Genomic DNA, 23,380 nt, shown 5'->3' with positions numbered 1-23,380 from the left:
AAGAAAACAATGGATCTGAGGCTTCCTCAGGGACAGAAACATTGTCACCTAACGACCAGGGAGATGAGGCTCGGATCACAATTAGAAACATCCGTCCCAATGTGAAATTACTAAAAAACTAGATTTGTCTAGGACATCGCATGCTCAGGGAAGATGTGTGTGAGTTTCCAATTAGCTGCTGCGCCCAGCCTCAAGACCTCCCTGAGTTCTTTTCCTGACAACACTATGGCAACTAAGCAGTATCACCCGAGTCTTATTCTCAGTAATTTGGTTTTTCTCTGGTGTTTACCACTGTTGACCATACTCTTCTTAAAATTCCCTTCCACATTACTGATTATTCTTAGAGAATTAAATTATGTCTAATAATAGCAATAATATTAATAACTATTATTAATTATGAAACATCTTCCTTGCACCTGGCACTTTGCATAAACCTCTTACTTAATCCTTACAACTAACCTTTGCTGCCTCATAAGTATGAGTAATCCCCAGGAGAATAAAGCTTAGAGATGAAGGTATTAAATTTAAATTTCCATTTTCTTTTATTTTTTATTGAGGTAACATTCATTTACAACACTATAGGTTTCAAGTGTACAGGTTCTCAACTCAGCAATTGTGTACGTCACACCACACCCGCCAGCAAATTAATGTACATTTCTCACAGCGGTAATGTGTTCACGACCCGGTCACTTCCTAACAATGGGACAATGAATGGAGTTACCTACAGTGTCTACCAGGCTAGAGCACTGTGGTAGTTAAGAGCACAGGGGCAGGGCAGAAAGAGTGGGTCAGGAACAGAGAGCTCCTTGATCCTGATCCGTGAGAGATGCTCAATGACTGCTCGTGAACATTACCACCATCCCATTATGATGATTGTCACTGTCACATCATCATCATCATCATCATCATCAGCAGCAGCAGCAGCAGCAGCAGCATCATCCCCAGACTGGAGCTTTCTTCTCTAAGAAGATACCGCGCATTCCAGAATATTACATTTCCTGTATTTGTCATGGTACCTATAGCTTCATTCATGTATTTATTACTGGCATGGCATTTACATTACTGTAAATGTGTTAGTAGTACAGGTTCACACCTTTTTAAATGTATGTTACTCTACCATTCTACCACCAAGGTACCAACAACCCTCCAGTGCAGTCAATGGGCACCCTCACCCTGTGCTCCCAGTCATTGGGCCCCCTCACCCCCTTCTCCTCCAGTGACCTCAGTTCTTCAGTCAGAATCCCACAATTTGTTTTGATGTTTAATCTGTTTCTTTGCTTTGTTTCTTTCGCTCTTCCATGTAAGAGTGAAATCATCTGGTATTTGTCTCTCCTACTTAGCATCCCCTCCACTGCCACCCATGTTATCTCAAAAAGCATGATTTTATCTTTTTTTTTTTTTTTTTGTAGCTGAGTACCATTCCACTGTGTATATATACCTCATCTTTTTTATCCAATCATCTGTTGATGGAAATTGAGGTTGTTTCCCTGTCTTGGCTATTGCAAATAGAGCTGCAATGAATTTAGGGGTACATGTATCTTTTTGGATATATGTTCTTTGAATAGACACCTAGGAGTGTAATTGCCAGATCACATGGTAGATCTATTTTTAATTTTTTGAGAAACCTCTTTACTATTTTCCATAGAGGCTGCACCAACTTATATTTCCACCAACAGTGCGCAAGTCTTCCTTTTTGGTAGTTACCCTTTAAAGGATCCTAAGAGACTTGTTAATGGATTAACTAATTGTAATTTTTCTTTTTAAGTATAATGATACTTTAAAAAGCATAAATAAGTAAAGTTACAAATTGGCATGCATTTCTATAAATCACTGTGGAAGCATATCCCAAGTTTTAGCAGGAGCCTGGCTTGGAACGGAGAACCTTAGACTAGCCATCCAACCACCATCTCCAGGTGCAAGTCCAGGTAACAAGGAGTCACTAGCCAGTGTAAACCAACAAAATCAGAACACCTTTTAAGACCAAGAAAACCCCAAGACAGTGAGTAGAATCCCCATGAAATGCTTTGTTAAACAGAAAGGAACACAGCCTTGTATGTATTCATCTTTCAACCTTGTTAGTGGAAGGCATAGAGTAAAATTGTATTTACCCAAATTTTACTACAGCTGAGCTGAAGGAAATCAGCTTACATCGGAAGTTAGCATAAATGTCTTTATAAACTTCATCTTCTGAAGCCAATCGTAACATTGCCACTCAAATGAAAATGAAAAAACAAAAGTACTTCCACATGCTAAAAGAGATTTCTATCTTCCCATTATTTCAACAGCAACTGCTATAAAATATGTTCTAAAACAAACACAGAGCACTAAAATTTCCACTGTTTAAGCTAAAAGTCAAACAACTGTCTCACCGCCTGCTAGTTTCACCTTGTTCCCTGAGGGTCTTTACTAAAACCAGAGAAATTTGGAGCTTTTCCTCCTTGCATGAGTTTAAGAGCTAGCCCTGGGATTTTTAATCATCTCTATGAGTTAATCATGCCTTTTCCTTCAGCCTAAATAGCTGTGGAAAGAAGGACCATCTATGGAGTGGAATCAGCCTCCATTGTCCAGAGGACATAGAGTGCGTAGGAGACAGCGGAAAGCCAGAAGACCTGGGTGTGAACTCTGCCTCTGCACCTTACTTTCCGAATGGCCTTGGTATGTTATTTAACTTTACTGAGTCCGAGTTTCCTGTTTAGAAAAAAGTGATATCAATAATACCTTGGTTGCTGTGATGATTCGAAAAAAAGAGTTCATACACTTTTTGCCTGGCCTCTAAAAAGGGCTCAGGAATGGAAACAACCAGCCCCTTATTGCCCTCCTTCAAATGAATGGAGGAAAATTAATAATAATTATCACTCACTGAGTACCTGTTGTATAGCTTGTCTATACCACATCTAACTCTTAAAACTGTGTTGCAAAGGCAGCATCATGACTCCCATGTTGTAGATGAGCCACGCAGCTGCCGTGTAGTAGAGCTAAGGCCCAGTCCAGGTGTGTTTCCTGCCAAAGGTTGTATCCTTTCTGCTGTCCTCCATTTGCTGCCTCAAACCCAAGAAACAGATTCAACTAGACATATCTTTTTGCTAATTTTCAATAAGGAACTTCTTTAAGAATTTTTCCTAGTTGCAAGCCCCTGGAAAGGCAATTTTGGGAAGGTGATGTGTTACATAATTGTGTTACATAATTGATCAGGAGCCAGGGACCCTTTGCAGCTCAGATTTCATCGTCTCAGTAATGAAGCCCACAAGCTTTAGACTTGTCTGGGTCACCTGTAACTCTAGTATTGGGTAGCACATGGTTATGAAGTCCTTGAATTCTGAGGACCTATCACCTGCTGTAAGTGTCTTCGTTTGTTTGGACCACTACAACAAAACAAAAATACCTAGACTGGGTGACTTCAATACAAACATTTATTTCTTAGAATTCTGGAGTCTGGAAGTCCAAAGTGAAAGCACTGGCAGGTGTGTGTGTGTGTGTGTGTGTGTGTGTGTATGTGCGCACCCACATTCCTGTACAGTGCCAGCAAGCACAAGGCAGTTTCTCTATCCATTCAGGAGATAAGCAAAGGAGAGTCCTGGAGCCCTCTGTGGATTTTTCATGTTTTAACACTCTTCTCTGCCAATTTTTGTGGGGCAAGCCCACCGGCTGGCAAGGCCTCCCAACCCCCCATGAATCTTTATTCTCCCTGGGCTCTCTGGAGTTCTCTTGTAGTCTCTTCCTCTCGTAGCTGTGCTCTGCCATTCTCCACCGCTCTCCACTGCATACCGTCCTCTGTGTGACGTTGCCCTTATGGCCTCAGTCTCTCAGATCAGGTGTGCCCAATTACACATGCCCACACCATACCCAGGTGTCCACCATGAGACATGCGTACCCGATCTCATGCTCCCAAGCACCTCCTGCATTCAAGGCCACAGGTGATAGCCACAGATGGCTGTAGCCATCACCCTACAGCCTGGCTCTTGGTGAAATAGGCAACCTCTTCTAACTATGTCCTCACGTGGCAGAAGAGGGAGGGAGATTTGGGGATGTCTTTTATAAGGACACTAATCCCATTCATGAAGGCTTCACCCTCATGACCTAATAAACTTCCAAAGGTCCCACCTCCAAATATCATCACAGTGGGGGCTAGGATTCAACATCTGAATTTTAAGGGACACAAATATTCATCTCAGAGCACTAAATCATTATTTGCAAGAATAAAATAAGCATGTATCCCATGTGGCATGGCTTCTTATTCCCTTCCGGTCACCCCCTTCATATTGGGTTGGCTTCTGCTGGGAGCTCTTGGCATCATTTGTGTTACATGAATGATGGAGAACACATCAGAGTTTAGCACCAACCAGGCTACCCACCCATCGCTCCTGGCAGCCTGATATTTTGCCTTTGTATCATATGCTGGCAAGAGGATAGGTGGTTGGTAAACTACTCCCTGGGACAATCGTGTATAAGTTATTCCAATTGGTGGTCTACAGGCTCAACCATGCTGAAATATCTTTGTTTATAAGGTTAAAGGGTGAACAAATCACTTAAACTTTATGAATCCAGTCATCACCTGTATAAAATGGATTATGTTGGATTCTTTTTTTTTTTTTTTAAGCAACATTGGTTTGCAGCAGTTTATGGTTCAGAGGAACAGGTTCATACCTCCTCAGATGTACATCACCTCACCACACCCACCATTTTTCTAACTAAAATAATTATCCATATCCTTCTACCCAAAGCAAATTGGACCCTTTCTCCCCTTAATACCCTATGATCCCCCTCTAGTAGTCTCAGTTCTGCAGTCATATCTCTAGGATTTGTTTTAGTTTAGTTTTCTCAGTTCTTGTGTTTTGTTTCTCTGTATTCCACATATGAGTGAAATCATCCAGTATTTGATTTTCTCCCTCTGACTTATTTCCCTTAGTATAATTCCCGCAAGTTCCATACATGTCGTCAAAATGGCAGGAGTTTATCTTTTTTTTAACAGCTGAATAAGTATTAATCATGTATACCTGCCACATCTTTATGTTGGGTTCTTTCCAGCTCTACAATACTATAATATTATTCTACATAATTTCTCAACCCATTGATCAACACAACATTAGAAGACAGCTTTAGAATACATGATGATGAATTATATCAACATTCAGGAGATTTTGATACATATTATTTTAAAATCCTTCATGTTTTTTTCAAATTATAGCCACTTAGAGTACAAAGAAACTAACCCTAAACAAATATGAATTAAGCATCTGTATATCATTCATTGATTACAAATATTGGCAATAGTTTAATAATAATGCATGGCTAAATAGTGAGCTCTCTTGCCACAAGTTTATCTTATTTATTAAAAATAATAATTTAATAACACATAAAGATATGATTTGTTACATATAAAAAAACACTTAAGCGCATCAACAGGGGAAAATGATTTTTTCAAACAATTTCATTTCCCTATAATTTACATGATTTCAAGGCCAATGAAAAATAATGTTAATAAAATAAATCTTATTTTAAATGCATTCAGAAATGTCTCATTTTTCTAACTAAAATAATTATCTTAAACTTACTATTAACCATTTCTCAAGAAAGGGCTTAGTAAAACATTCATTAAAATAGATTTGCAGACCCATTTTGTGAAGCAGGGGATTGGAGTGAGCATATTTAATCTAATATTTTAATGGAATCCAAAAGATTTTCACTAAAATATAAAATACTTTGAATCCAGGTATTTAAGTCTCAAATCAAGTTTAAGCACGAGAAGAAATGTAATTTCAATCAATCAATTTTTGATTCAAGTCAACCTAAGATCCTTAACTGAGTATTTATGTCCTTAAAATCTATATCAGATCAGATTATTCTAAGTACTTTGTAAACCTTTCTTACCTGTGAATTCTGTCAAACCTACTGACCAATTATTTTTAGGAATTAAAAACTACTATTGTTTCCACATTCATTTAATGAATTTTTTTATTGAATTTCTTTGTGCCAAATGCAAATTTCAAAACAATTCAAAGTAAAAGCATCAGAAGACAAAAATGGTAACCAAACTACCAAAGAATCAGAGAGAAATTTATAAGGAGTAAGTAAAGCCCCATTGTGCTACTAAAATTGTCATCATCAAAGAGCCAAATTTTTGAACCCATCTCGCTGGGGTCACAGAGATGAACACATCAAAGGATTGTAGAAGCAGTGCTCATGGATGGCAGGGGTTGGGTCTTTATCTGTAGCTCTCTACAGTCATCATTCTGCTCTGCACAAAGAAGGTACCCAATAAATTTGTCTTCTTTCTGAGTCTTAAGCCATTGCATGACATTATTTAAATATATTAGAGAGCTATGTGAAGTCACTGCTTACTAGCCCCATTATCAATGGGATGCAAGTTACTTAGGGGTTGTTTTTCACTCAAAAATTATCAAGTCTAATTAATGGAGGTCTTACTGGTGGTACAACGGGTGACTTTGAATGTATTTGTGTTCCCTTCTCTTCCCCCTCAATATATATGCACACAATTCTTTAAAATGGGCAATCAATACTTTCTTAATCTATTGAAATGGATCCTGTAAAAGAACTTCAGAGTTCCTTCACTCCAATCCCCACTTCCACTTTGTCATTTCATATTCCCTCCCTGATGACTGGGTTAGGGCTCTTTCTTAGAGACAGACTTTCAAAAAATAACTTGCAACCCATGGAACTGAATGTTCAATGAGTAAATAGCTCCAGGATCTTGTTGTGATAATCAACAGGACAAACTAGACTAGTCAAGAGAATCACAGGTTTCCTGTTACAAAGACAAAGTCATCTTTAATGATCAAATGAAAATGCAAATTTAGGGAAAGCAAATCTGGTTATTTGGAGGACAATATGCACTCAGAGGATATTCATGTCATTGTGGTTTCCTGAGGAAAGGACCTCTGTTTTGCTTGCAAGCAAAATGTCAATTGTAATTATTCAAACTGACATCCCACAGACCTTTTATGAAAATTGAGGTAGATCTAGAAGAATAGGCAGGAACCAGGGTTTTCATTTTGGGAAATGGGAGAGGTCAGCAACCTGTAGGTGGTTCTGAAAAAGAAATGCCTGAATGGCTAAATCCAATTCTTTTGGTAGCAAACTTGGTTGAGTAACCTTGGGTGAAGCTACTTCTGCCGTCTCCCCTTCTAGTGAATCAACGAAATATGCCCTTTCTTAAATAAAAGCCCTTTTGAGGCCCCAGGGCAATGTGAAACATGAAGATGAAAAGTGGTTTTTGAGATTGCCAAACGAGACAATCTTTGAAAATTTAGTGCATATTTTGTTGCAATAATCATTATTGCATAATAATAATTAACAAAAATACAATATAATAAATAAGTTTAACATAAACCTATTAGAATTAATAAATAAAATAACAATAATAGTTATTATTATTTTTGATAATTTAATGACTAAGATCTCCTAATGGGGTGTATCGATGATCTATTGCCAGAATATTCCCATAACTCCATAACAAACAACTATAAAACTCCCACTGCATACAAAAATGAACATGTGTAACTTAAGAGTGGGCAGGTTGGCCAATGTGGGCTTGGCTTTGCTGGTTTTTTCTGGTGTTCTTCAAGCTCACTCACAGGGATGGTGGTTGGTTGGCTATCACGGACTCTAGGATGGTCTTATCTGAGAGGCTGGGGTAACACCCCTCTTCTCCAATAAACTGTTGGATTCTCATTTTCCAGCAGACTAGCCTGGGCATGTCCTCATGGACACAACAAAGGGCAAGAGTAAGTCCAGTCTCACACTCATTGCTAGCCTCTGCTCATACTTCATTTGCTAATGTCTCATTGGTCAAATCAAGTCATGTGACTAAGTGTAGCAACAGGATGTGGCTCCACAGTGAATTTTATGGCAAAGAATGCAGATACTGAATAGTGAGGAAAAGGGATCAATAAAGCAACCAATTTATCACATTATGAATGCTATTCTTGTTTACCTGCATATTCATCTATGCTAATTTTTCTCCATAGAAATAAAAAAGAATTTTGACTTTCTCAAAATCCTTGAAAATGGTGTTTCTTGAAATTTTTTGACTATAGTTCATAGTAAGGAATACGTTGCACATACCTTGTGATGCATTTATACAAAAGTCTCACAAAATATTACTTCCTACAACCGTGGACATTTCTTTCTATTATGCTATTTATTTTTTTGAACTGCTGATTGACCAATAGATTAATTTCAGATTTCTCCAATGATTCAAAGTTTGAGAAATATTGATGGATAGGACTTTAACCTTCCCAATTCCTTCCTGCTTTCTAGAATAGCTGCAATGTCTAGAAGGACCAGAGAAGCCAGGTAGAGTATCCGAATTCAGCATGTGGCATACCACAACAGGTCCAGAGGACTCAGCAGTGTGGGCATGAGTGGAGTGGGACCCCTTCATCTGGCTCTCCCTACAGCCAGGGTGACCACTAGCACCCTCAGAGACACCCCAGGAGATGGCAGGAGAGGAAAGTATTCATATTCCTTAAGATATTTTACTAAATCCTTTATTGTAGCAACATGTTCACGAGGAAACTGAAGCTTAAAGAAAATGAGTTAACCGACATCACACAATGTTTGGAAAAGCAGGAATTGAAAGGTCTCAAGTGTCTCCTATAAAATCAAAGCCCCCATTTCTGTGGCACAGTAGGAAGAGAGAAGTAGAGGCCAATTTATTAACACGAACAATAATGCACACTGCTTTGTGTGACATAAACATACATTTAGCAAGAACCCACTTGTTAAAATGTTGTTTTGTGTTTTATTTAAAAAGATCTGTAAGAAGATGTCTGGATAAAACAAAGATTCCCATTAGGAAATGCATGAGAAAAACTGTAATGTGTTGCCACTGAAATGCATAAGAATTGTAATGCAAACTTGAAAATGAACTGGGGAAAACTGCAGGTTTAAAAGGTGCAGCTTTACCCCTATGTTTATAGCAGCACTATTTACAATAGCTAAGCTTTGGAAACAACCCAAATGCCCCAAAATAGATGACTGGATCAAGAAGATGTGGTACATATACACCATGGAATATTACTCCGCAATCAAAAAAGAGAAACACATGCAATTTGCAGCAACATGGATGGCGCTGGAAGGGATCATGCTCAACAAAATAAGTCAGAAAGAAAAAGAAAAATACCGGATGGTCTCACTCATAGCAGGAATCTAGAAAACTTAAATAAGGGACCAGGAAAATGAATAACTATAAGAAAGTGAAAATCAAAATCAACAAAAACCTATGAACCAGAGACACTCCATGGGGGGTGGGGGGCGGGGAGGGGAGGGATTGGGGTCAAAATAAGGGGTTGCAATTGTATGGGGAATAAAAAATAAAATTTATTTAAAAAAATAAATAAAAATAAAAGGTGCAGCTTTTATTTTATTAGTATGTGTATAGGGGAAAACAGTCTCAGGTGGAGATTTGAGTTTACATTTGAGGGAGATTATTGTTTTTGTCTCTTTGCTTTTTTCTTGGAACAACCACCACTTTAGGAGTATGCAAATCTAAAGCATATTTCACTCATGGTTCATAGGAAAAGCCCAAATGCAGTGAAGTTATCAGAATTTAAAAATGTAGTGTTCTGTTTAATCAGGTAAATTTGGAAGATGTTTTAAAGAGAGCTTTATCTCTGCAGATTCTTTGGCCCTTAGAGAGTAGTTAAACTTCCAAGTACACATTTAGATACTAGGTACCTCTTTAGTATTATGTGTCTTTGGAGAAGATTGTATGTATTTCATATCTAAGTCCTCATTCACAGGGCATCAAAAAAGAAACAGGCAAGGCTCAGTGCTGTCTAAAGTAAAATGGACTGGGAGGGTCTGAAACACGGTTTGGCATTAGATGTGAGAACGTGAGACTAGTGGTGCATCATCCTGGAGGTTGTATGTGTGTGGAGGGGGCATGGGGGGATATAAAGTACACCCTGTGTCCCTGGGATTTTCTGGGGTGGGGTGGTGGGAAAGAATATACCTACTTTTACTGACTATGGTAGGCAATCATTCCTGGGGAAAAAAAAAAACTCCTCTTCCCAGGACTCTGAGATTTAGACTAGACCCCAAGCCCCATTTCTGAGTATAGGGCCCTTGCTGCTGCCAACCAAGTACAGTGTCACTGTTGCCTGAAAACAGAAGAGGCGAGATGGAGAAAATACATGCACCAGAAGTCCTGAGGATAGATCTGGTGCTGGGCAGAGTTGTGAGTTTCTATGTTATAAGACTTTCTCCCATGCTTTAGAGAATTGAGAACAAGGGGTACCATTCCTTGGCCATGGAGCAGAATGAGGAACTCGCCAGGGTCATGGCCAGTGAAGGTTTGATGGTCAGACAAGGAAGCCAGAACAAAAGAATACAGAGTGTAAAGAATCTGAACCAACAGTGTGAAAAACACTGAAGGATAGGACTGTAAACTTCCCCAATCCCTTCTCTATTGACCAGAATAGCCACAAATGTCAAGAAGGGTCAGAGAAGCCAGGTAGATATCTGAATTCAGCATGTAGCATACCACAGCAGGTCCACCCGGCTCAGCAGTGTGTGCATGAGTAGAGTGCGACCCACTTCATCTGGCTCTCCCGAAAGGCAGGGTGACTGCTAGCACCCTGACGAAATGGCAAAATGAGAGGAGAGTCCCTGAATGGGACAAGAACAGGTGGGGAGACATATTGAAGGAAGCTCATTTCTGCCAGCCAACACTGTAGGCGTAAGGCACTTAGATTTCTGAGATGTGGGGGTACGCTGGATATCCTGAGGGATCCCGGGACAGAACACTTTAAAATGCTAGATGAATATTCATAGCATTTAAAATTATTAGCTGAGTTGAAGAAAATGAAAGAAATACTCATAGGGTAATAGCTAAAAGGCATGAATCCAAAGTGGCAACTGAGCATTGAAGCTAAATCATGTCTTCAGGAAACTTGTCAAAACATGATTGTGAAGGATTTTTTCAAGAAGCCATAAGCATGTGCTGGGAACAGAGAAAACACCTGGGTTTATGCAAATTGTAGGTCTTGCATAGAGCCAGTCCTATAAAAGGCAACAGCTTCAGTGAAGGCAAACTGGAAAAATTAATTTAATATCATGGCAAGAATATAGTAAGAACTCTTGCTTCTGTTAGCTTTGACTCCAAGTAAAGAAGGAAAATAAAGGCTCCTCTGAGAATGACTAACCACAGGTGACCTACATATAGATTTGAAATCAAAATTCACACTTCTTGGGTGGCATGAAAAACCCAACTTGAGAACTGAATTTAAATGATTACAGATTAGTAATGACCCAATGTCTAAAAGAAGTGATCACACATCTCTGGGAAAATGAACCTTAATTCATTGTTCTCAAAATTTCAATGACCATAAACTCACAATAAAAAAAAAAAATCACAAACATATGAGCAAACAAATCACCAGAAATAATAACAATTTCAGACCCATTGGAATACATATATTAGGAAAATTTGGTATAAAATTGAAATTAAGCATACACATATTTTCTAAATTTATGTATTTTCTTATATTGTTCCTTTTTGTACAGTATTTGATTTCTGCCCTCAAGTGTGGTTCCCATAGTTCTTCCACCACCATAGTACCTGTGAGACATCACCACAGTCCCTTGTGCTCTTCCCGCTCCTGTTCTAATCCCTCTTCCTCCCCATCCTCTGCTGTATGTCTCAAATCTATGGTCAGCTTGCAAGTTTTATCTTTTTTTTTCTGACCTTTGTTCAGTTTCTCTATATTCCACATGTGAGTGAAACCATCCAATATTTTTATTTTTCCTTCTAGTTTATTTTACTTAACCTAATCCCTTCCAGCTCCATCCATGTTGCTGCACATGACATGAATTTATCTTTTTGATCACTGAGTAGTATTCCATTGTGTATATATACCACATCTCGATCCAGTCATCTGTTTGGGAACATTTACATTATTTCCATATCTTAGCAATTGTAAATAGTGCTGGAATAAACATAGGAGTGCAAGTTTGCTTTTTGGATGAGTTTTTTTGTCTTCTTTGGGTAGATTCCTAGCAGTGGAATCAAAATACAAGCAAATAACAAAATGATTTTTCTACCCTCTTAAAAATCCATTGCAATTCCTTAATATAAGATATCCTTAGTTTTTTGGGTTTTTTTGTTTCAAAGATTTATTTATTTATTTATACAAGAACCAGGGTACAGGCCAGATCCGCAGGAGGGTAAGAGGATTCACCAGAGACAGAGCGGGGAACAGAACAGGCAGACTGATGAAATACACTGCTGAGGGGAGCAGCGGGTGAGATAGGAGAGGTCTGCTTCACCGTGTGGGACCCTCGCCGGCTGGCCGTGATCAAACTGACACTGTGACACTGTGAGGCTGCGGACAGCTTCACAGCACTGTGCTCAACCGCCTGCACCACCAGGGGAGGCCCAAAATAGCCTTAGTTTTTAAAGTAGATCCATTTTTAGTATTTTGAGGAACTCCACACAACTTTCTGTAGTGGTTGTACCAGTTTATATTCCCACCAGCAGTTTAAGAGGGCTCCTTTTTCTCCACATCCTCGCCAGCATTTTTTGTTTCCAGTTTATTTAATATGGACCACACTCACTGGTGTGAGGTAGTATCTCATTGTGGTATTGATTTGCATGACTGAAATTAAATATGTTTAAAGAAATTAAAGGGGATATTACAAGTATGACAGAGAAACCAGTAAAGATTTTTTCTAAAACTAATGATATTTTATATTGAGGAATTGCAATGGATTTTTAAGAGGGTAGGAAAATCATTTTGTTATTTGCTTGTATTTTGATTAGTAGAAGTTGTCTTTTATTTATTGCTTAAGTTTCAATTTGTTTAATAAAAATAAAATTGAACTATGATAGCAGTAAGCTGTAATTTATTAGTCAAAGATTCTAGTTTTTGGTAGATACCTCTTCTTTTTTGTTGTTTATTTTAAAAAGGTAATCCTGCCTGTTAGAGATAAGATACTACAGATAAAATTAGATGATTTTTGGAGTTTGCTTCAGAATTATCTGGAGTGGGAAAGAAAGTAGGTAGAGATATAGCAGAAATAAAATTGGTCATGAATTGTCCCTTGTTGAAGCTAGATAATAGATATAGGAGTTTACTATACTATTCTTTTTATTTTGATATGTTTAAAGTATCTTATATTAAAAAGTTTTTTTAATGAGCAGGCAAATATAAAGAAAAACTAAGTAGAACTTTAAAAAATAAAAAGTATATTAAATAAAATTAGAAACTCAATAGACATGTTTACATCATTTAGATATAGTAGACAAAAGAATTAGTGAACCAGAAATTAGGTTTGAAGTATTTGCCAAGAATGCAGTATAGAAAGACAGAGATGAGTATAAGAGCATTTGAAATACCTAGATGGTAGACTCTAAAGGCTAAAATACCTATTAAATCTCAAATATCTATATGAGAGGGAAATAATAAAGAAAATGCGGAACTTGTGATAATAAAGAAATGTCAGCCAAGAATCTTCCAGAACTGAGATAGCACAGATGTTCAGATGCAGAAAATCTAATGAGCCACAAGCAAAGAAACCCAACCCCGGATGCTTGGGGTAAAAGTAGAGATAGCCAAGGGAGAAAAGAAAATTTAGGAGAGGAAAGATGTATTATATGGAAAGGAATGACTGCACTAAAATTTGACTTTGCAATAGCGGTTCAGATAATTTCCAAAGGCTTGAGAGATAAATATCAATATATAAGTGTGTACTCAACAACAGATGTGTGAACTGTAAGGGCCATTCATTACTCTCTCCACATAAAATAATCTGGGGTTGGAGATAGGGAGGGAGATTAGATGACATCATTTGAATCCCTTCATCCAACCACACCAGAAGTCAGTATGAACCTGAATTTTTCAGTTTTGTGAGCCAATTAATTTCCTCTTTTCCTTAACCTAGTTTGAATTGAGTTCCCATTATATGTAATTTTAAAAGTACTGATCATTATAAATGGCCTACAAGTACCTTTGTCAGTTTCCTAACTGCTATCATTGGTTATAAAGGCTTTCTCTTTAACAGCAACAAAGACTGACAATGGCAGAAATTCCCACATTATCAATTCAGCCTTGCCAATGTGTGAATTTCCCCCATTGTCACTTGTGTGAATTCAAACTCAAATGCCCAGCCTCCTCCTCTGCTGCTAGAATGCAATCCTGTAAGTATCTATACATATACACAGGGTTGCACATTGCAGGGAGCTTCCATCTTTGCTCCAGCAAGTGACTGCCTGTGTGTCTAGTCTTCAGGAATAGGAGCAGTTACAAAGACAACTTCTTGACTTAAAAAAGTAGCGATAGTGCTGCGACAGCTACAGTAAAGTCAAGTTCCTTTATTCCTGTTTTGCAGCAATAACAACAGCAAAGATATCTATTTTATCAGGTCAGTTCTGTGATATGTTTTAGGGCATTGCTTGTGAAAGTTTAACCTTCAATCTCATTCTCCAGGTCTCCCAGCAGTTCTTGTCAGTGACCAATATCCTTTAATAAATCACATTTCTGCTTAAACTAGACATAACAGTTTCTGTGGTTTGCAGTGAAGAATTCTGGCCGGTATGTCCAGTTATAAAACACAAGTTCTCAGACCAAGCCTCTCATTCACTATTATATCCCCAGCACATAACACAGTGCCTGACACTTAGTAAATCATAGAGTACAACTACAATCATATCACTCCTCTGCTCATACTCTATGAAGGAAGGAAAAGAAAAATATAGATTACACACAATCCCATTCCAGAGACAATAACTATTAAGCCATCAGTGAATCTAGTTCTAATTTTGTTCTCTACAAACATAAGTAGACATGGAGAAGATTTTTTAAAGCAAAATTTGATGATAAAACATATTATTTTTAATCTGCTCTTTATTTTTTACTTCTTAAAAGCTCAATACATTATAGACATTATTCTATGCCAACCTTGCCTATATTATCACTTTTACTGGTAAAAGCTACAGGCATACGTACCATTGTTTGCATAAATCATAATAAACCAGGTTCCCACTTTTAAACTTTTTTCAGTTTTTAAAAATTTTATTAGTTTATATAGCATTATATAAGCTTCAGATGTACATTACATTTTAACATCTGTATATATTAAATTATAATCACCACCAAAATACCAACTTCCATCATTATCATACAACTAACCCCTTCAACCTATTTTACTCAATCCCCACCTCCCACCTCCCCGTTCCCTGCTGGTAACCACCATTCTGTTCTCCTAATCTAAGAATTTGTCTTGTTTTAGTCATCCATTTGTTTTGTTTCTTTATCTTACACATTTAAGGGAAATTGTGCAGTATTTATCTTTCATTTCATTTAAGACAATACCCTCTAGTTCCATTCACGTTGTTACAAGTGGCAAAATTTCAATTTTTTTTAACTGAGTAGTATTCTGCTGTGTATATGTACCATATTTTCTTTTTTTTTTTAAATTTTATTTTTATATTCCCCATACAATTGCAACCCCCTTATTTTGACCCCAATTCCTCCTTTCCCCGTTTCCCCCCCACCATAAGTGTGTCTCTGGTTCATAGTTGTTTGTTGATTTTGATTTTTTCTTTCTTATAGCTATTCTTTTTCCTGGTCCCTTATTTAGGTTTTCTAGATTCCTGCTATGAGTGAGAACATCCAGTATTTTTCTTTTTCTTTCTGGCTTATTTTGCTGAGCATGATCCCTTCCAGCGCCATCCATGTTGCTGCAAATTGCATGTGTTTATCTTTTTTAAATGCTGAGTAATATTCCATGGTGTATATGTACCACATCTTCTTGATCCAGTCATCTATTTTGGGGCATTTGGGTTGTTTCCAAAGCTTAGCTATTGTAAACAGTGCTGCTATAAACATAGGTGTACCATATTTTCTTTATCCATTCATCCATCAGTGGACACAAGTTTTTTCCAGTTCTTGACCATTGAAGATAATGCTGCAGTGGACATAGGGCTACATGTGTCTCTTCAAATTTGTGCTTTCATATTCTCCTCATAAATACTCCAGTGGAATAACTGGATCATTTGGGATTTCTGTTTTTAATTCTTTGATGGACCTCCGTAGTGACTGCTCTGATTTACATTTCACTATTGGGGAGCGAGGGTTCCCTTTCCTGCACATCCTTGCTGAAACTTGTTTCTTGTCTTTTTGATAATAGCCATTCTCAGAGGTGTGAGTTGATAATTTATTGTGATTTTGATTTGCATTTTCCTAATAATAAGAGTTGATGAACACCTTTTCATGTGCCTGCCGGCCATCTGTATGTCTTCTTTGTCTATTTGGATCCTCTGCCTGTTTTTTAATTGGATTGTTTGCTTTTTTTGTTGTTGAGTGGATGTGTTCTTTATATATTTTATATATTAACCCCCTGTTTGATGTACAATTTGTGAATATCTTCTCCCATTCAGTGGGCTGCCTTTTCATTTTGATATTTTCTTTCACTGTGCAGAAAGTTTTTAGCAATATCTGAACTTTTAAGTTAGTTCTAGTATAGATGTATTATATATGCACTACATTTTGTATATATATTGAATTATTATTATAATATATGCAATTGTATATATATCATACAGCTATGTTATAGCACTCTTAGAGACCACTTTGCTCACTTGGTTGGAATCTTCTCTGACTCTATTTCTCCATCAGGACACCCTCCCCTCCAAATTCCTATGCTTTTTGCTTTAAATTCCTGGAATCAAACCAGCAAAATTTAGAGGCATATAAAATTATTCACACTAAGTATTAAAGGGTATGGGGTTTGTTTATTTGCTTATTTGTGTGTTTGCTTGTTTATTTACTCATTTATTTGGCTAGATTTTTCAAAAACAAAATTTATCCCATTTTAAACCTAGATTTCGAGTTATGTCTTCAGAGTCAAATAAGAAGTTTTCTCAGGTCAATTTTTAAAAATCCACCTTACTTTTGCATGCAATAACATATTCTGGGTAATTAAGTATAATGAACCATGCACTGTGAGAAAATCCTGATTCAAAAAAGGAAAAAAAAATCTGATAAAGAAGCAGCAATGTGCAGATTGCTGAGAACTGGGTTTGATAAGTGAGACCTGCCAATTTCCCTATTTTGTGAATAGCAGAAAATCCCACCATGTGTTGAAAATTCACCTCAAGGCTAAACGGGAAGCTATGATGCCTCTAGTGATTAGCAAACACGTATTTCCAATTTGGGGCACCTACAGTTAATTGTCTTTTTTGTCGTAGGGATAGCTTTTCTGGCTCCTCCCCAGAAATATATCATCCTCTCAAAGATACCTCAATATAAATAATAGAATAATTGTAAAAATGAGCAAATGTACTCCTCTGCGTTCAAGTGGTTTCCATGGCAATGAGTGAGCCACCAGTGCAAATTTCCTCTCAGCCAGCCACTCGGTGAAGGACCCAGCTCCGCATCTTTTAACCAGAGGCTGCCTCTGCAGCTGAGCTTGTAAAGCCCTATTTTTGTGAAATTAGAGGACACTCAAAACCTATCAGAGAAGAGCTGCCCACCTTCTAAATCACAGATCTCTCAATTTCTGTCTTTGTAATCCCACTCAAACTGAATACTCAGTTGGTTCCCTAATGGAGTCGGCAGAGAAGTGATTCATACCAACCCTAAGGGGTCATTAAAAATACTGTTGGTAATGAAGTAAGATAATTTATTGGAAACATGCACATAAAAATCACTCTTCTTTCCGTTTCCAGTATAGTGAACTATTTTCCCTTTAAGAGACACAGGAAACTGCTAATATTTAGAGGTCAGTTTCATATTCTACCTTTATGTTCTTGCACTTTCTTCTTCTTCTCCCCTTCTTCCAATTCCTAAGGGTTTGCTTCCACGTCAGCAGTTAATGCCCAGAATATATTAAGAAATTCATTGTTAGCAGGATGTAGGGTAAAGAAAAAATGTCAGGCTTTTCTGCCCTCCCACCATCAGGATAGATGATGTGTCCTTGCAGTCCTGAATGCATGCCTGATGGCGGGCACCTGGTACAGGGTGTGGGTGGATGTGGATGGGATTCACCTGGGCTAGGACTATGCTTTTAAGGGTGGTGTCACGGGGACGCTGGCGGAAGCCGAAAGAGAAGCAAGAGCAGCAGAAGGAGAGGGAGAGAGAGAATCATAGAAAACCTGCCCTGTGTCCATTCCTGCCCCTTACACAGGATTCATACCCTGATACAACCTGAAATGGCCAATAGAGGCAAGCAGTGGGGAGTGAGAAGAGAGGAAAGGTCAATGCCAAACACACTGGATGTTTGGGTGATGCTCAGTATCCACAGGAGAGGATTCTCCTATAATAGGATCCCAGTGTCTCTCAGTCAACTTAGGCTTTGATCTCTGCCCGACCCTGAGCCCTTAATTTCACGGCATAATTCCTTGCATCTGGAAGACCCTTGACTGATTCTAGAAAAGCACTGAGTCCTCACACTATGCATTTGTGAGTACAAGGGGAAAGAGCTTGAGCTCTTTCATTTCTTGACCTTTTAAGGATTCTGGGCCCCTTTGATTCTGATGAAGGCTAAGGTCTTTGCAGAGAAGTGTGCATGCATGCACACACAGCATAATTTCATTAAAATTTTGGTTTCTTTCAATTTCAGAGATTCATGGGACCCCACTGGAGCCCATGATCTTTGATCTTTCCAGGGTAAGACTCACAGAGCAAAATGTATTGGTCAGGAAGAAGGATATGACCCCATCCTGGTGTCTTATTTTCTGTCCTGACATCATTTCATCCCTGCACACTGAGTAAACATCTTCATTTTTTGTTTTAGATTTATTTTATTTTATTTATTTGCACAAAAGCTGGGGTGTAGGCTGGAGGTGTTGGGGTGGAGAGGATTCACCAGAGACAGTGGGGAACAGAACAGGCAGATGCACTGAAATACACTGCTGAGGGGAACAGCAGGCGAGACAGGAGAGGTCTGGGGCGCCATGAGGGTAGCTCCCTGGCGGGGGCTCCAACTCATGCTGCAGTGGCTGCAGTAGCTTCATACTGCTGAGACTTAACCCCTTGCACCACCAGGGAGGCCCCTCTGAGTAAACATCTTTGATGCCTAATCCCTGACGAGATACTTTGAAATGCAAAACAAAAGAAAAAGAAAAGGCAATGCTTGCCTTAGCGGATTTTGTGGATAAATAAGAAAGAAGGGAAGGCAAGCATCTGCATACACAAATAAAAAAAAAAAATAATGCCCAAGGGTAAATGGTGGGGGGGGGCTGGAAATAATCACAAGGCGCCCATTAGAAACAATTATTGGGGCCTCCCCCGTGGCATAGCAGTTGAGCGCTGGGTTCGATCCCCGGCTGCTCCCCGGCCACCGGAGGAGGGTCCCACATGGCGCGCAGACCTCTCCTGCCGCCCGCTGCTCCCCTCAGCAGTGTACTTCGGTCCTTCTGCCTGCTCTGCTCCCCGCTCTGGCTCTGGTGATTTCTCTCACCCTCCCGTGCCTCTGACTGTACCCAGTGCATGTATAAATAAATAAATAAATCTTAAAAAAAAAAAAAAGAAGAAGAAAAGAAACAATTCTTGGATAAAAATCCAATCACTGGTTGCCCCAGACTATAGTGGGAAGGGAATAAAAATCTTTCAAAAAGTTGGCCTCTCTGACGTCCACACTCTGATGGGTATACGTGTTTCCTCATTCACAATGTTGTTAATTTTCCCCACATCCGGAACTGGCAAGGAGAAAAGATGAAGAGTTTATAGGAGATTAGGAATTTTTCTCTTCGCTTGAAAGTGGCGTGGCTCTGCATCTTCTCTCGCCGTTTTTAAAATAGTCGTTGAAAACCCACAGAGCCAAGAAGCTATTTCCTTGTCCGTCGTCTCAGTGACTGAAGTCAGAAAGCAGCTCTGTTATGGGAAGAGTTCATGGAAGTTTTCTTAGTAGAGAAAAAAATAACAAAAGGGTTTTTTCCAACTAAAAATATTTATGTGAACAGGAATACTGCACTGTATCAATCAGAGGCAGCGCGCGCCTGCAGATCCAGCCCCCCTCCCCCCCTGCAGAGCCTACACCAAGCTGGGGGAGGCCGAGTTTATATAAAAATGAGTAACCAGCACTTATTCTCCATATGTCACAGGTCTGAGGATGAGGGTCTTGCACAGGAAGTATGTGCCTTTGGCTTTCCAAAACAGCAGAAAAGGATGTATACTTCAGATAGCGTTTTCTGGTTTCTGTCATTTTTTTAAGGTCTGCATACAACTGTGTGAGGTGACCTAATGATGCAAGCAACTCCAGGCACGGCTGCATTTTGGAGTTTCACTCTGTTTACGTAAGTTCAAAAACTGACATCATAATAAATTTTATTTTTATATTCCCCATACAATTGCAACCCCCTTATTTTGACCCCAATCCCTCCCCTCCCGCCCCCTACCCCCCATAGAGTGTCTCTGGTTCGTAGTTTCAAAAACTGACATTTAAGAAACAAAGCTTTTGTAGACACAGAGGCAAGAGTGCACCCAATTTAACACTGGCCGAGGTGACAACGTGCTCCCAAATTGGATGGATTAGAATGCTCTTAATAACGACAGGAATAATCTCAACGATCACATGGAAGCAAAGTGGTAAAGTGAACAGTATTATTAGAATTTTAACATTTCTATTTTTAATCTGATTTTTAAATTGGTGACATTATTGCTGAGCAAGGACATTATAAACTGGGAAAGAAGTTGCTCCTCGGTACTGCACCAATGTCCCTAGATGGTTTTGTACTTACTTAAAATTATGTAGAACCATTTGCTAATTGTTTGAAAAAGGAAATAGATATAGTTAGAAAATCCTTCTGTTAGTCACCAAGGGAAGGCCTGATGCCTGGGATCCAGTTTCCATCCCGAGTCTCAGGATGTCTGAGGTCAGGTTAGGAAGCCTCTAGTGAGCCTCCTTCTACCCAAACCCTCTGCAGCAGCCAGCACCACCGTGCCCTTCGTGAAGCTGCTTCTCAGAGTCTGCACCTCAATACCCTTCACTGTCTCCTGCTTTCTTATCTGCTCTTTAAAATCCTCCTCTATCCCTCCCTCAAGTGTGAATTTTCACCCAAGAAGCTATTCTTGACCTTTTCCTCTTCTTGTTGTCACACACTTTCCCAGGCCGTTATCAACTATCTCATGATTTCAACTCTTTTATAAGCCAATATTTCCAAACTCTCCTCAGCCCAGCCTTCTATGCAGAGCATCAGGCCCAAACTTCTGTTTACCACGGAAGATATTTTTGCTTGACTATCCATGGACCATTTGAACTTGGCACATCTAAAATAAATACATTAGGGCCTCCCCGGTGGCGCAGCGGTTGAGCACTGGGTTGCGAAGCTGCCCGCGGCCTCTGCAGCGCCGGTTCGATCCCCGGCTGCTCCCCGGCCACGGGAGGAGGGTCCCGCATGGCGCGCAGACCTCTCCTGCCGCCCGCTGCTCCCCTCAGCAGTGTACTTCGGTTCTTCTGCCTGCTCTGCTCCCCGCTCTGGCTCTGGTGAATTCACTCACCCTCCCGTGCTTCTGACTGTACCCAGTGCTTGTATAAACAAAACAAACAAACAAATAAATAAATAAAACATGCCTCTATTAATAAAAAAAAAAATTTAAAAAAATAAATAAATAAATAAAATAAATACATTATCTTCATCCTCAAATTTACTGTTCTCCCTGCATTTTCCTTCACTGACTAATATTACCACCATCCATGCACTCATTCGACAAATATTTATTGAGTATTTGCTATGTTCTAGGCAGTGTTCTAAGTGTTTAGGATACATTAGGGTATAAGATTAAGACCCCTATTCTTAAGAAGTAGACATTCTGCATAAACACAGGCCAGAAACTCTGGAATCCGGGGCCTCCCTGGAGGTGCAGGGGTTAAAGAGCACTGTCAAGCTATTCCCAGCCACTGTGGCACAAATTCAATCCCAGCTGGCCAGGGAGCAACCCACATGGCACAGCAGACCTCTCATGTCTCACCCACTGCTCCCCTCAGCAGCGTATTTCAGTGGATCTGCCTGTTCTGCTCCCCACTCTGTCTCTGGTGAATCCTCTCACCCCCTTAACCTTGGGCCTACACTGCAGTTTTTCTATGAAAAAATAAAATTTATTTAAAAAATAAAAATGAAAACCAAACTTAAACCTCTGGTAGCAAAGCCCCCCTCTCTCATGTGCTCATATCCTACTGACTGGCACCTGTGGGCTGCTTCCCAAATGCACCAAGGGCTTGCCCCCCTTTGTGTCTCCTATGGAGCAGGCGCAAGGTCCTCATCATTTTCTTATATCTTAGCACAGATGTAAATAATCACAGCAATAGACACTAGATATTAACTGCTCATTTAATTGTCAGAGACTATGTTCATCACAATTCAAATCTATACAACAGTCTTGTGATGTAAGTACAATGATTATTTACTGCTTTAGAGAAGAGAAAACTCACACTTAAGGATAATTAGCCCAGGTCATATAGCTGTAAGTTGCTCCAAAGCCCCTGCTGTCTGCACAGGCTGAATTCCTCCCACCCCCAGTATGTTGCACATTTTAGGGTCTCAATGAATTTGCATTAAACTATTGAATTTTTTGCTCTCTTTTTTAACTATGTCTTTTGCTGGAAACTGCCAATGACATCTTAGGAAGTGAATAAGGTATAAATTTGAATCAAAATAAGTTTAATTAACAAGGATATCTTGAAACAGTCTCTTCAGATTTCAGAACTGCAGTTCTTTCAAGGTCAATGTAAAATTTTCTTCTCTTCTTCCCTTGTTTTCTTTAGCACTTGGCTTGGAAGGTTGCAATTGTCAGAAGTCAGAGAAGATGGAGGGAAAAAGCAGAAGGCACATTGGAGCGAAAAGAAGAGGGACAGATAAACCCTAGCTGTGTGAAGAGGCTCTGATCAAATTAAAATTAACAGATGGTCCTGATAATATGTCTCTGGAAAGTGGTATAAGTAATAGGAACTGAATTTAAGCCAATTTGAGATGTTTCTGGATTCCATGCCCACAGTCCTGAAGCTTTCACCTGGACACTTGCTCTGAGAAGTGACCCTCCCCTCCCTGAGGACTTTCAGCTGCCGGGAATTTTCCAGACCAGACCCCACCTGCTCGGTGTTACCAATCTCTCAAGCTTTGCCAATAGGTTCATAACCTTCCTCCTCTGCTGCCAATTTAATTGTATGCTTATATAGTTGTAAAGTAAATTCCTACCGATTAATTCATATTGTGGTTTTATGCATTTGGCTTGAGTCATAAATGGAAACTTTCCATTTCTGTGGGAGATTTAGAGATTGCCACATGATATAATACAGGGCTGTAGCCAGCAGAGTCATCCATCTCCATAGAGCAGCGCCACCCCTGCCTGTGGTCAGATAGGAGGGGGAGATACATTTAACCTTGGTCCTGGTAAATGGGGTAGGGGGTTAGCAAGAGGTG

General features: G+C 39.2%; 1 long non-coding RNA gene across 1 annotated transcript; it reads left to right on the top strand.

Annotated features, from left to right (window-relative positions):
- Positions 1-745: 745 nt before the first annotated feature.
- LOC119260886 (uncharacterized) lies at positions 746-23,149 on the top strand. Its single transcript, XR_005128846.2, has 4 exons — positions 746-1,012; positions 2,510-2,655; positions 20,176-20,257; positions 22,726-23,149. It is a non-coding gene; the product is annotated as an uncharacterized LOC119260886 (long non-coding RNA).
- The last annotated feature ends 231 nt before the right edge of the window (positions 23,150-23,380 follow it).

The sequence above is a fragment of the Talpa occidentalis genome, unplaced genomic scaffold (assembly GCF_014898055.3).
Source record: "Talpa occidentalis isolate TD23 unplaced genomic scaffold, MPIMG_talOcc4v2.1 talOcc4.6, whole genome shotgun sequence".
In the NCBI taxonomy this organism is placed as follows: domain Eukaryota; kingdom Metazoa; phylum Chordata; class Mammalia; order Eulipotyphla; family Talpidae; genus Talpa; species Talpa occidentalis.
Note: the sequence above shows the minus strand (reverse complement) of the source record. Positions and strands in the feature narration are given on the sequence as shown.